Below are 13,610 nucleotides of genomic sequence, written 5' to 3'. Positions count from 1 at the left end.
TAATCTTCTGTATAAATTCTGAGCTTTCATTTAGAAATTTTTACTCCTTTGCTTTTGCTCTTGTGAAGATACAGCAGACATGTTGGAATTCTATGGGATGCTGCTACAACTCTGTCATGAAAAAAATCCTCTCCACCAAACAATGCCAGGAGCAGCAAAAGTGGGAACTCATCCTTTGCAGACTCCCTTCCCTGAAATGAATTATGAATTTAGGCACGTGACTGGGACCATGCAAATAAGACTATTCTAAAGAAAGTTTTGTTTGTATTCTACAAACAGACAACCCCGAAACAAAACCAAAAAATGAAATAAGGAAATTAAATGCAAATAAGACCCCTGATAATGCAACACTAGGGGCTTTATTCTGCAAACCATCTGCACCTAGAACTTCCGCATAGTTCACTGGCAACACTATGGATAAATGGCTTTCAGGACCAGACACCTAAGACTGCACAACTAATCACAATATACACATTTTCTTTTTCTGTTTTTCTGATTGAGGCACAATTCTTCAGAGAAACTTTACTCACAAAAATAGTCCCACTGAAGTCAATAGGGCTATCCACATGGTTCAAATAAAGCATGTTTGGTTTCAGAGTGGTAACCGTGTTAGTCTGTATCCGCAAAAAGAACGAGGAGTACTTGTGGCACCTTAGAGACTAACCAATTTATTTGAGCATAAGCTTTTCTGGGCTAAAACCCACTTCATCGGATGCATGCAGTGGAAAATACAATAGGAAGAGAACATGAAACAATGGGTGTTGCAATACCCACTGTAATGAGAGTGATCAGTTAAGGTGAGCTATTACCAGCAGGAGGAAAAAAAAACCTTTTGTAGTGATAATCAGAATGGGCCATTTCCAACAGTTGACAAGAAGGAGTGAGTGACAGTGCGGGGAAAAAGAAGCCTGGGGAATAATTTATAATTCTTGACGTCTGATTTGTGTCCATTTATTAATAAAAGAATAAATGGACACAAATCAGACGTCAAGAATTACAACATTCAAAAAACCAGTTGGAGAACGCTTCAACCTCCCTGGTCACTCGATTATAGTCCTAAAAGTGGCAATACTTCAACAAAAAAACTTCAAAAACACACTCCAATGAGAGACTGCTGAATTGGAATTAATTTGTAAACGGGATACAATTAACTTAGGCTTGAATAGAGACTGGGAGTGGATGGGTCATTACACAAAGTAAAAACTATTTCCCCAGGCTTATTTTTCCCCTTACTGTTACTCACACCTTCTTGTCAACTGCTGGAAATGGGCCATCCTGATTATCACTACAAAAGGTTATTTTTCCTCCTACTGAAAATAGCTCACCTTAACTGATCACTCTTGTTATAGTGGGTATGCCAACCCTCATTTTCATGTTCTGTGTGTGTGTGTGTGTGTGTGTATATATATCTATCTTCCTACTGTATTTTCCACTTTATGCATCTGATGAAGTGGGTTTTAGCCCACGAAAGCTTATGCTCAAATAAATTTGTTATTATCTAAGGTGCCACAAGTACTCCTCGTTCTTAAAGCATGTTTGTAAGTGTTTGCAGGATCCAGACCTAAATGTGCATAGTAGCTAAGTACATTACAGTCAACTAAAGCTGCTCAAAATTCTCAATTTCCCATTTTCAACATTTTTACTGAGTATCGGATTTTTATGACAACAATAATATCCCTGAAAGTGTGTGGGGTTTATTTTTTTTGACAATTGAAAAATATTCTCAAGATTTTGATAGTTAAATCCTGATGACATTTTAAAAATTGTTTTTTACCAGCTCTACTGTTCCTATTTTAAAATATTTTAAAAAGCTTCTATATTTTTAATTCACAACATAATTTTTAATTCATCAGTTAACAATGTCATTTTGTCATGTCCACTCTGCTTTAGAAGCCAAAAAACTGAAGGCAGCCAGCCATTAATGCTGATTCTAGATGTGAGTGACTTATGCAAAACATTTTCTGTTTATATGTATTAAAAATTTTAAACAAATTAACTTCAGGAATATTCATTCTCCTTTTACGTTCCCTTTTTGCAAACAGTTGTACATTTGGGTTTTACTGGCATGAGCGTTCACAGAAACTGAATAAGCTTGCGCTCTGAGATATCATGGGAAATTAATTTTAAATTAACTTTTTGTTGACCCTTGATAGTCAACCAATTAGCAAAGAGAAACAGCAATGTGTGACTTGTGTCCAATCACAAAGCAACACAGATCAAATTTCAAATAGTCAGAAAATTAAGCATTCTGAAAACATTAGAAGAATGAACTTGAGAACAAATTGCATCTGTTCATAGACATTCTGCAAACAAAGTGAAAAGCAGTATCTAGAAGACAGTGTATTGGATTGGGAGTTAGGAGGCCTGAGTCCTATCCCTGGATTTATTAGTAATCTACTATGTGACCCTGGACAAATCTCTTCTCCTTTCTGGCTTCTGTTTCTCTTCCCACCCTGTGACTCCTCTATTTATATTATAAACTTTTTGGGGCAGGACCATCTCTGGTCTCCCGCTGTGTGTTTGCACAGTGCCTAGCACCTTAATCAGTTGTGGCCTTCTGGGTGCTATTGTGATACAGATAATAACTACAGATGGTCAGCCAGCAAGCCAGAGATGGGAAACTTGCCTGTACACTGAGATGGCAGCCAGCAAGCAGTAAAATTCCATTTTGCTTCTCCCAAATTGGAATGTTCGGAGAAGCAATGATTCTGGAAAAAGATTTGGGGTCATAGTGGATAATCAGCTTAACATGAGGTCCCCTTTTAACACTGTGGCCAAAAGGCCTAATGTGATCCTGGGATGCATAAAGAGGGGAATCTTTAATAGTAGAGAGTTATTTTATCTCTGTATTTGGCTCTGGTGCAACCACTGCTGGAATACTGTGTCCGAGTCTGGTGTCCACAATTCAAGAAGGATGTTGATAAATTGAAGAGAGTTCAGAGAATAGCCACAAGAATGATTAAAGGATAGGAAAGCATGCCTTATAGTGATAGACTTACGGAGCTCAATCTAGTTATCTTAACAAAGAGAAGGTTAAGGGGGTGAGGTTTTCGGTCTGTAAATATCTACATGGGAAACAAATATTTAATCATGGGCACTTCAGTCTAGCACAGAAAGATAACAGGATCCAACTGTGTGGAAGTTGAAGCTAGATAAATTCAGACTGGAAATAAGGTGTAACTTTATAATAGTAAAATAGTAGTATAACCATTGGGACCATTTACTCCAGAATCATGAAGGATTCTCCATCACTGGCAATTTTTAAATAAAGATTGGATTTTGTTTAAAAGCTATGCTCTAGTTCAAAAGGCATTCTTTTGGGGAAGTTGTGTGACCTGCATTATTCAGGATTGTCATAATGGTCCCTTCTAGCCTTAGCATTTATTGCTTTTTCTGGAAATCCCTTCCTATGAAAAATATTGTGTATTTTACTTTGTCATGATTGAGGTTGAAAATTGTTTTAAAAACTTGGAAGGGATTTCCACTTTCTGTCTAGTTCCACCAATAATACAAATGAAATTTGGCAAAATAATATCTTAGCTGTTGTCAGTTTAGGTCTAAGATTCTTGGCCATCAGTGCTCATCAAAGCAATTCCCGATCACTATCACTAGCTTTGGGACCAACATTGCCTCAGTCCTCTGAAAATTATCAATACAAGTCTTCCATTCTATTTTATTTTCGAACAATGTTCCTATTTTCAGCCATATCAGTGCTATGTGTAACAAAGCTCAGAACTCAGTCATCAGTGATTATGCATAGTACCATGCTGAACTAATTGTAGATTACATTTTCTGATGCATTTATTCTTCAGCACTGAAGAATGTTTGGACATCTTGATATTACTTTAAGAACAATAGATGTCGAAGGCCTTCCAGGTAGCAGCATCTGGGTGTGCTACTTTATAGAACAAAAAGTGCCTCAAGGAACTAAGCCTCAAGTAGCTCAGCATCTGTCTCAGGTTGTTGCAAGGGATGGTGCTCTCCTTGTGAGCTTGCCCTTGAAGATTACTTAAATGGATTTCAACATTTTCCTGGATTTTTTGCAATGTGCTTATATGTGAAAATAAATATACCTACTATATCAAGTCATGTCAATACTACACAATTTAACTATGTCTGAACATGGCCAGCAACAGTTGTGTTAATCTAACACAGTTTAGCAGTATCCTAAATATTTATGAGGACCCAAACATATTCAGTACCACTTCACCCAGCCATGGCTGTTTAACTGAAATATTGCTGAACATATTTTGTCCCTTTCTTCACTTATAGCCACACAATCCTAGATCAACTAACACAACTGCTGGCCTTTGGTTCATTAAATTTCAGTGTAGGGAAGTATTCACAGCAGTAATGTACTTTGATTTCTCTTTATCTCCAAAGTAGAATGCTTTATATGTTATGTTCATACCAGGCAAGAATCCAGCGTCAAAATCTGCTGCTAAAGTTCTGTTGCACTAAAGAACATACAGAACATTTTATTTTCAGAGCATAACTGAACTTGTCCAATTTTTGTTCCATTTTGTGCTGGTGGCTCATAGAATCAAACCTGCAAAAGTCAGTCTTGTCATCTTCTAATAAATCCTGAAATCTAACAAATAGTCACATACCAATTAAATATTCTTTTAGAGTTCTTACTGACATACAGATTAAACAACAACAATGGCAGCCACAGGCCTGTAAGTATTATCTGGGTGCCACAAGATGGTGCTCTTACAATTAGCCTTTCAAGTTCTCTTTTTTATGCCAGATCAGCAAGACTAACCAGCTACTTCACCCATTAAGGCTATAATAGGAAGTGACTCAGGGGAGTCAGTCACTTCATCATTCCTTAACACATTGAATAAAATTCCATATTGCTGTAAAAGTGTCAGGAAGACAGAGTCACTTTCCTGTTGTTCTCTCTCTCTGCATTACCTCTGATCGTCAATGTCACAGGGTCACTTATTACTACTGGCCGTTTCAGGAATTAGCTCTGATCAGTGGGTGTGCCCCTCCAGTGGGGTGGCTCTCCCATCTTTGTCTCCGCCTACAGACCCACCGCAGTTCCAGTCTCACTGCCCCTGCTTCGTGGCATAGCCCTCTGGCCATGTCACAGCCCAGGTTTCCTCCTTCCAGGGAACTCCTTCCCCAACAGTCTAGCTGCTCCTTGCAGCAGCTTGGCAGTCCATAGCCTGGCCACTTCTTCAGCGGCAAGGCTGGCAGTGGGGAGACGTAGGCCCACCCACTACTCTGGGTCCCTGCATAGGGACCCTGTAAACAACAGCTTCCTGCTGCCTCTCCTTTCTTTCTTCACCGGTCTGTCTCAATTCCCTGGGCCACTTCCTCAGAGCCCCAGCACCTTCCACTCCTGCCTCTGGCTCCTTCACCTTCTTCCTCAGGCCTGCAAGTCCTAGCAACCTTGTTCATGGTCCTAGTCTCTGCAGCCCTCAAAGCCAGTCCCCTCCCTTGGGCTTTCTGCAGCAGACTGACTTGCTCTGGCCTGCAGCTTCCTTTTATATGGGCCGGCTGGGCCCTGATTTGCTGGTCCAGGCACTGCCCTAACTGGCTGTTTCCTTGCAGCCCTCCAGGTTGGGACCCTAACTAGGCCAGTGTGGGGCAGATGCCCGGTCACAGTCAGGCAAATGTACAGTGATGGAATTTGTTTGTGTGATAAAGGTGATTATCCATGATAGAATAGCTTAAAGCAAATAAGCATGTAGGAACCTTGACAATAGTTATATGCAGAAGAACTTTTCAGCCACTGCTATATAGCCCATTGCCCATGATACCTTGTCATAACTTTAACAGCTCAAATGTCCTGCAGTTGTAATAGTTCAAATCAGAAGGAAAGAATAGTTGGAATTCTGCCTGTTTGTGTGAATAATTCTGTGAGCAATGTAAAGCCATTATAGGCTTCATAATGCAGGTCATAAGATACTTTGTATATGAGTCCTGCTGATTAGAAATGGCACCTTTTGCAGTCCATTGCCTAAGCAATGATAGAGTTAGTCTCTGCCAGATTATGCCTATTTGCCTACTGGGGGAAAAATATGGTATATGCAAGAGTACCTTGAACTGACTGATGATGATGTAGTGCACTGGATGAATAGCATGTTGGCTGCAATGAAAGAGAAGCCTGGAATAAACTGTGTTGAGGGATGCAGGCATATCATAGAATCACAGAATATCAGGGTTGGAAGGGACCTCAGGAGGTCATCTAGCCCAACCCCCTGCTCAAAGCAGGACCAATCCCCAATTAAATCATCCCAGCCAGGGCTTTGTCAAGCCTGACCTTAAAAACTTCTAAGGAAGGAGATTCTACCACCTCCCTAGGTAACGCATTCCAGTGTTTCACCACCCTCCTAGTGAAAAAGCTTTTCCTAATATCCAACCTAAACCTCCCCCACTGCAACTTGAGACCATTACTCTTTGTCCTGTCCTCTTCTACCACTGAGAATAGTCTAGAACCATCCTCTCTGGAACCACCTCTCAGGTAGTTGAAAGCAGCTATCAAATCCCCCCTCATTCTTCTCTTCTGCAGACTAAACAATCCCAGTTCCCTCAGCCTCTCCTCATAAGTCATGTGTTCCAGACCCCTAATCATTTTTGTTGCCCTTCGCTGGACTCTCTCCAATTTATCCACATCCTTCTTGTAGTGTGGGGCCCAAAACTGGACACAGTACTCCAGATGAGGCCTCACCAATGTCGAATAGAGGGGGATGATCACGTCCCTCGATCTGCTCGCTATGCCCCTACTTATACATCCCAAAATGCCATTGGCCTTCTTGGCAACAAGGGCACACTGCTGACTCACATCCAGCTTCTCGTCCACTGTCACCCCTAGGTCCTTTTCCGCAGAACTGCTGCCTAGCCATTCGGTCCCTAGTCTGTAGCGGTGCATTGGGTTCTTCCGTCCTAAGTGCAGGACCCTGCACTTATCCTTATTGAACCTCATCAGATTTCTTTTGGCCCAATCCTCCAATTTGTCTAGGTCCCTCTGTATCCTATTCCTGCCCTCCAGCGTATCTACCACTCCTCCTAGTTTAGTATCATCCGCAAATTTGCTGAGAGTGCAATCCACACCATCCTCCAGATCATTTATGAAGATATTGAACAAAACCGGCCCCAGGACCGACCCAATGGATGAGCCAGTCTGGTTAAAATAAGGCCTGAGCCAAACCTTTGTCTAGAACTAAAATCAAACCTTTTTTGAAGCTCAAAAATATTTGGTCAATGAAATTAAATAATTAATCAATTTGCATTTTGACCTTCCCCTCTCCTTCCTGGTTCAAGTCAGGACTGGAAGTAGAAATTCCAAAATACCATGAGTGACTGTTCTTGCAGTATTGTATGGCCCTGCTGGAAGCAGGAAGAACCAGAGGTCTTAAGATAAAGAATGTCCTTGTGCAAATATCATCCCATGTTAGCAGAGAAAAGATGCTGAATTGTTCACATACCATTTGGGTGATCACAAAGAGTTCTGGGTGGTAATTTAAACTGAATCCAGGGGCCAGATGTCTGAAAGTGCCACTGACAACTCATCCTAGCTCTCTGACCAGTACTGCCTCTTCCTGGCAGCTCAACCTCCCTGCACCTTCCTAGATATTATTACATCAACTTGAGACCCCAATCAGGGATAATACATGCTCTGGAATTAGCATAGTGAATGAGCTAGGCACTATGCCAGACATATATTAGAGTTAGTGCGGAAAGCTAATTTTAGCCTTAACTATGGACAAAGACTATTGTAATTCCATAATTACTCATTATTGTTATTAGCTGATCTCTGGTGGGCTCCGTATTGTACTAACATCTTTTCCTACTGGCTCCCATCCCTGTTTCCCTTGTTCACCTGGAATGCTAGTGCGCTAATATGCACCCCAGAAAGGTTTGCTCTCTGCTAGCACTAGAGAAGGTGATGTCAGAATTACGAGGTGGTTGGGTGGCCTAGTCACAGGCAGGGAGACAGCTGGGATAGCTGTCCAGATGTCTGACATAAGGTTTCATAAAACCTCGGACCAGCCTTGATCTTTCTTTTATGCCTAAATGTTTATATGTGTTACCAAGCCATAATGTAAAACTATATAAACATTTTCACATGTCGAACTACAGATTAAATATGGTGCTTATGATGATAATTAAAACCACAAAACACAGCATATTGTGAAAAATGCCACATGCACATTTAATTATGATTCACATTTTCAAGCATGCCGTTAGGGAAAGGACTTACTGAGTGCCTCCTGAGAGTTGTTCAGCAAGTCAAAGGAGATGTTCAGCAGCCTGCAGGATCGAGCCCCTTTATTTGTATAACCTGGAGTAGAGTTTTCTTTATTTTTGAGCCTACCAGTTAGACTGGGAATTGTTAACCTTAATTTTTAAGTGGAGGACACTGAGATGTAGGATTTGTCTGCTGTTGCTCTTATTTGATAGAATCATATTCCCAGTTAAGGAGCAATTAACCTACTACCCAGAAAGTAGCTCTCGTGAGCCAAACGTTAGTGAGATATCTGTGTTAATAAAGCAGACCAGTTTAGAATAATTTTTACAAGGTATACTTTCTACACTGGTATGCTTGTGGTTCATTTTATATTCATTGCCTTGGCATGCATATCTCAGAAAGACATGAGAGCCAAGCTTTTCAAATGTGACTCGTGGTTTTTTTGGGTATCTCAAATTTTAGGTGCCCCAGTTATGGCACATCATAGAGGGGCCTGATTTTCATGAAATACTGAGACCTCTGAAAACCAGGCCCCTTTACAGTATCTCAAGGTGGGCATGCAACGCTGAGGCACACTTGAAATCTAAAGCTTCTATTACTACAGATTTTTGAAATAATATAGAATGAAAGGTGCTTGAGATGACCTTCTAGGTTACAGAGTTCATCAGTGCAGCACTATGTTGTAGTGCTTTGTCCATTTTTAGATGGTATAATGACTGATATACCCTCCTCTCCTTTTGTTTTAAGACATCACATTATTTATTACACCTAAATACATACAGAGTCCAGCACACTAAACCTTTACTCCTAGGAACAGTGCTTGACTTCAGTGGGACTGGCTATTCACAGTCGTAAGCACTATGCCTTTGCATGACAGGGCACATTTTCATAGAATCATAGAATATCAGGGTTCGAAGGGACCTCAGAAGGTCATCTAGTCCAACCCCCTGCTCCAAGCAGGACCAATCCCCAATTTTTGCCCCAGATCCCAAACGGCCCCCACAAGGATTGAACTCACAACTCTGGGTTTAGCAGGCCAATGCTCAAACCACTGAGCTATCCCTCCCCCCGCATAGATCTATTTTGCATAGATCTGACCAAAAACTTTGGATTTTAACTCATAATTTCTGCAGAAAAGTGACCAGTTTTCATGATTTTTTGCAAACTATACTAAATAAAACTCCAATAGAACATTTGTCCTTATTGTTACAAATCCACCAGCATTCTAATAGTTTTTTTAAAAAAATCGTATTATGTTTTCTCAGCAATATTTTGTGGGCAAAGCATTAAGAATATCAGTGTTTACCAGTGCAATTGAAAAGCAGAGTCTTGGGAATCTTAAATGGTAGTATGAAAAGCAGACACAGTGATGCCAGCTCTCATGATTTTATTCTGAGTCTCATTACATTTGGTGATTTTCTTAAAGTCCTAGCTCTGGGAAGAAAGTGATTACGTGAAAAATCTCAGTTTTCATTTTTTAAAAAATTAAGTTTCTAGCCTACTGCTAAGAAAAGCTTGATCTGAGTGAACATGATCTGAGTGAGCCCTAAAGGCACAGAAAAAGAAGGCAAATAAAAAGAATCCAACACTGGTTTAAAATTATTACTTTTATAAAAAATAATTTCATGAATTTTTGATGCTTGACTCCTGAGAAGTGAGGCAAGCAGTAGTATTCTACCCAACATAGGTGCTGACTCTGTGGGTGCTCCAAAGTCACAGCAAGCACTCACTGACAAAAACATAGGGCGTGCTCAGCACCTGCAAGACCAGATTAATGTTTTGTGGGCCCCAGTCTCCGGACCGTGGCCCGGCCTCCTGCTCCACCCATGCTTCTCCTGAGGCCTCACCCCCACCTGTCCTCTTCCTCCTGAGGCCCCGCCCACCGTTCACATGGGGGAGAGGGGTCAGAGAGGAGAACCCACTGGCAAAAACAAAAGTAAATGCCTTTGCTCCCCAAAGTAAAAGCAACATACAGTGATGCTGTGGGAAAGGAAAGCCTACAATACAGAATTACCCCTATTGTGTTAATATGTAAAAGAGAGACCAGCTGCTGATGGAACTAGATAAAACATGACCCACCTTGCACAAATGTGAGCTAAATGTTGAGGGGAATGTTTATGTTCACCCTCCTCTAACTTTATTAATGAATTTATATTATAACATGTTTCCATGAAGAATTTCACTTTCTCATACAATTCTGGGCCTAATTCTCCATTGCAATATTCCAGATTTTTACATGTTGCATCATTGGGCCAGATATCACCTGGTGTAAAGTAATATAGCTCCACTGAAATCAATAGAGCTCTGTCAACTTACACCGGCTCAAAATGTGGCCCTTAACATTTAAGTACTCATGGAAAAAAGGCAGTGGACCAGGCAGTAGAAAATCAGGCTTCCATGTTTGTTTACACCTCTGCAAAATGGTCACAAAACTCTACCAAATCAGAGTGGTGTTTCATACTTTCCATGCACAAGTACAAGTGACTACAGGAGGGGCAGGATAGTGGAGAATTGGGTTCAACAGTGTCAAAATAAAAAGCACATTTCTCACCCATGAAAACCCCATCACCCCACAGAAAAAAATAGCAGAGTAGATAGACCTTACAACATATCCCGAAAGTCAACATACTTGATTGCTTTTGAACTAAATCAGAGTGTGAGTTCCAGAACTACCCTGCCCTCAGCCCCAGTCAAACATGCAGAACCCTGTCCGCTCAAGCATCCCAAGTGATCTTAATTGCCAAAGTAAGTAATGATTAGAGATCCAAAGGACCCAAGCAGTGAAAGACTTGATGTATCAAAACCAGAGTTGGTAGCATTTCACAGCGTTCGGAATTCTTGGGTTTTTCACTTGGGTTTGCAGAACAGCATTCTTCAATTTTGGTTGTGTTGAATTATTTCACACAATTGTCTTAACAGACATTTTTCCTAAAATTTTTATAAAAAATGTTAACAAAACTCTTACTGGATTTTTGTCTTAACCCAAAAGCTTCCTTTGATGGCCATTTAAGTAACATTTTTAATTTAACCCCTCACCCCAAATTACACAGAAAACAATGTTTTTTTTAAAAAAGAACGAGGAGTACTTGTGGCACCTTAGAGACTAACAAATTTATCTGGGCATAAGCTTTCGTAGGCTAAAACCCACTTCATCAGATGCATGCAGTGGAAAATACAGTAGGAAGATATATATACAGAGAACATGAAAAAATGGGGGTTGCCCTACCAACTTTAATGAGACTAATCAATTAAGGTGGGCTATTATCAGCAGGAGAAAAAAAAACTTTTGTAGCGATAATCAGGATGGCCAGTTTCAAACAGTTTACAAGAAGGTATGAGTAACAGTAGGGAAAAATTAGCATGGGGAAAATAGTTTTTAGTTTGTGTAATGACCCATCCACTCCCAGGCTTTATTCAAGCCTAATTTAATGGTGTCCAGTTTGCAAATTAATTCTAGTTCTGCAATTTCTCACTGGAGTCTGTTTTTAAAGTTTTGTTGTTGTTGAAGAATTGTGACTTTTAGGTCTGTAATTGAGTGTCCAGGGAGGTTGAAGTGTTCTCCGACTGGTTTTTGAATGTTGTCTTGACATCTGATTTGTGTCCATTTATTCTTTTGCATAGAGATTGTCTGGTTTGGCCAATGTACATGGCAGAGGGGCATTGCTGGCACATGATGGCAAATATCACATTGGTAGATGTGCAGATGAATGAGCCCCTGTTGGTATGGCTGATGTACTTAGGTCCTATGATGGTGTCCCTTGAAAGATATGTGGAGAGAGTTGGCAATGGGCTTTGTTGCAAGGATAGGTTCCTGGGTTAGTGTTTTTGTTGTGTGGTTGTTGGTGAGTATTTGCTTCAGGTTGGGGGGCTGTCTGTAAGAGACGACTGGCCTGTCTCCCAAGATCTGTAAGAGTGAGGGATCGTCCTTCAGGATAGGTTGTAGATCCTTGATGATGCGCTGGAGAGGTTTTAGTTGGGGGCTGAAGGTAACGGCTGGTGGCGTTCTGTTACTTTTTTTGTTGGGCTTGTCCTGTAGTAGGTGACTTCTGGGTACTCTTCTGGCTCTGTCAATCTGTTTCTTCACTTCAGCAGGTGGGTATTGTAGTTTTAAGAATGCTTGATAGAGATCTTGTTAGTGTTTGTCCCTGTCTGAGGGATTGGATCAAATGCGGTTGTATCGCAGAGCTTGGCTGTAGACGATGGATCATGTGGTGTGGTCTGGATGAAAGCTGGAGGCATGTAGGTAGGAATAGCCGTCAGTAGGTTTCCAGTATAGGGTGGTGTTTATGTGACCATCGCTTATTAGCACTGTAGTGTCCAGGAAGTGGATCTTTTGTGTGGACTGGTCCAAGCTGAGGTTGATGGTGGGATGGAAATTGTTGAAATCCTGGTGGAATTCCTTTTTTTTTGCCAAATGTTTCATTTTTTTTTAAAAGGCCATTTTGGGCATAAAAATTTTGTTAAAAAAATCTGGAGAAGCTGTAATAAAAAAACAGCCCCTTGAATTGTGCCTCCAATAACTGGAAACTATAGTAGTCTGTGGAGCACAGGAGTAATGGGCTCCCTAAGACCCAGGTTGTATTTTCTGTTGGTTTATTTGGGAAGCTGGTGTGGGGAGGAGTTCTGCTGTTCGTCTGTTCCAAGACGGTTTAATGAAGGGGTGTCATAAAAATCAGTCTGGTGCATTCTACTTGAATCTTAGGCTCTCTCTGCAGTGATCTGCACCATTCCATTCTTTTATTTTTGCTTAGGGTTAACGTAACCAGGACTAGAACAGCAGCATATGCACAACAAAGCTGCTAAAAGAGGAAATATCGAGCTTACAGCACTTCTTTGCAGCACAGTTGCTTATCAATGAAGCGTACATACAGCCTAATTAACATAACTGGAACGACTATAATTATGCTATCATTTTGTTTACTTTAGTACATTCTGTTGCGGTGTGTGGATAGCAATATTTGTTATTGAAATATTCCCCCATGCTACACTCAGGCTGTTTAATTATCCTGTTAGTTTCCTCTTCTGTATAGTGTGATCTAGCTGCTGAAAGGTGAGTAAAGTGTTAAAGTCCACAAAACCTAGACTCTGCATGCCATTTTCTACTAGGGATCTGGGGCATAAACCTACACAGCCTTGTTCCAATGAGTACTCCGTACTCCCAGGCATAGTTGTGCTCCAGTCAATGTTACCGATTGCTTCAATGAGGCTTTGCTGGATTAAGCACTAAAAAAAAACCTGAATAACATGATTCAAGCACATGCCCCGCAGAAAGCACTTTGTGCAGGTTGATTGTGAAAAGATGATGGGGAAAACAAGTGTCACTAGTTCAGAACTTCATCTAATAAAAGACAAGGAAGCAAACTGATTTCATTTGATTTTCTCTGTGTTTCCCACTGAGCTACTGGAT

The 13,610-nt window shown here is 40.7% G+C and overlaps 1 protein-coding gene across 1 annotated transcript in view; it reads left to right on the top strand.

The window, feature by feature from the left end:
• SLC26A7 (solute carrier family 26 member 7) overlaps positions 1 to 13,610 on the top strand; it is a 795,743-nt gene that overhangs the window by 236,564 nt on the left and 545,569 nt on the right. The gene's annotated exons all lie outside the window — the stretch shown is intronic.

This window comes from Lepidochelys kempii, chromosome 2, assembly GCF_965140285.1.
Source record: "Lepidochelys kempii isolate rLepKem1 chromosome 2, rLepKem1.hap1, whole genome shotgun sequence".
In the NCBI taxonomy this organism is placed as follows: Eukaryota; Metazoa; Chordata; order Testudines; family Cheloniidae; genus Lepidochelys; species Lepidochelys kempii.
Note: the sequence above shows the minus strand (reverse complement) of the source record. Positions and strands in the feature narration are given on the sequence as shown.